This window comes from Rattus norvegicus, chromosome 6 (genome assembly GCF_021556685.1).
Source record: "Rattus norvegicus strain SHRSP/BbbUtx chromosome 6, alternate assembly SHRSP_T2T, whole genome shotgun sequence".
Taxonomy (NCBI): domain Eukaryota; kingdom Metazoa; phylum Chordata; class Mammalia; order Rodentia; family Muridae; genus Rattus; species Rattus norvegicus.
The window spans coordinates 84,344,174-84,345,698 of NC_141539.1; the positions used below are offsets into that span (position 1 = coordinate 84,344,174).

General features: G+C 42.6%; 1 pseudogene; it reads left to right on the forward strand.

Annotated features, from left to right (window-relative positions):
• Positions 1-214: 214 nt before the first annotated feature.
• On the forward strand, positions 215-443 carry LOC148005266 (signal recognition particle RNA; annotated as a pseudogene).
• Positions 444-1,525: the final 1,082 nt, after the last annotated feature.

The window sequence follows — 1,525 nt, forward strand, 5'->3', positions numbered from 1 at the left end:
TGGACAAAGTCAATATTTGAAGACAGAAAAATTGGAAATTGGAATTATGCTTTAATTAGTGGTACTTTCAAAAGATTCTAGTGCCTTATGTATTAACTTACCACTGAACACCTTTTGACTAGTTATAAAATATTCAGCTCTGGGTTCTGATCTGTCCCCTATCTTTCCAACACACTTCCTTTGTGATATGCGTGGTGACTTTATCAAGTCTAGCTGCTTGAGTTAAAGGATGTCTAGAAATAGTACTATCTTTTAATACTATACTGTCCGCACTAAGTTCGGCATCAATATGGTGACCTCCCGGGAGCGGGGAACCACCAGGTTGCCTAAGGAGGGGTGAACCGGCCCAGGTCGGAAACGGAGCAGGTCAAAACTCCCGTGCTGATCAGTAGTGGGATCGCGCCTGTGAATAGCCACTGCACTCCAGCCTGGGCAACATAGCGAGACCCCGTCTCTTTTGGCTCCTTTTTAAATTATTAATCCCTTTTAAATTATTAATTACTGTAGGATTTAAAGGAATTAATAAACATTTAAGGGGCTGGGGATTTAGCTCAGTGGTAGAGCGCTTACCTAGGAAGCACAAGGCCCTGGGCTCGGTCCCCAGCTCCGAAAAAAAGAACCAAAAAAAAAAATTAAAAATTAATACTATACTAAGCTTTTCATGTTTCTCCCCATCAGTTATGTTCTTCAATTCTATCACTGTAATGCTGATCTTGGTTGGGGCTATGTAAGACATCCTGTGAAGGAAGAAAAAAAAAACAAAACAAAAACAGAAAACTGTTCCTTTCATTTGTGGTAGATTTTAAAACAAATAGTAAATTTGCTTTTGTTAAGCCTTCTTATTTATCACAGTTGGTGCTACAGGAGGTGGGAGAATGGAAAACATATGCAGGGAAACTTTATAAAGACTTCATAGAATGGACTTTTAATCTTCATTCTTCTTTTTTTGCATATTTCTTTTTTTTATCTGCTTATCTTTTTTTTATTATTAACTTGAGTATTTCTTATATACATTTCGAGTGTTATTCCCTTTCCCAGTTTCCGGGCAAACATCCCCCTCCCCACTCCCCTTTCTTATCGGTGTTCCCCTCCCCACCCTCCCCCCATTGTCCCCCTCCCCCCAACAGTCTAGTTCACTGGGGGTTCAGTCTTAGCAGGACCCAGGGCTTCCCCTTCCACTGGTGCTCTTACTAGGATATTCATTGCTACCTATGAGGTCAGAGTCCAGGGTCAGTCCATGTATAGTCTTTAGGTAGTGGCTTAGTCCCTGGAAGCTCTGGTTGCTTGGCATTGTTGTACATATGGGGTCTCGAGCCCCTTCAAGCTCTTCCAGTTCTTGCTCTGATTCCTTCAACGGGGGTCCTATTCTCAGTTCAGTGGTTTGCTGCTGGTATTCGCCTCTGTATTTGCTGTGTTCTGGCTGTGTCTCTCAGGAGCGATCTACATCCGGCTCCTGTCGGTCTGCACTTCTTTGCTTCATCCACCTTGTCTAATTGGATGGCTGTATATGCATGGGCCACATGTG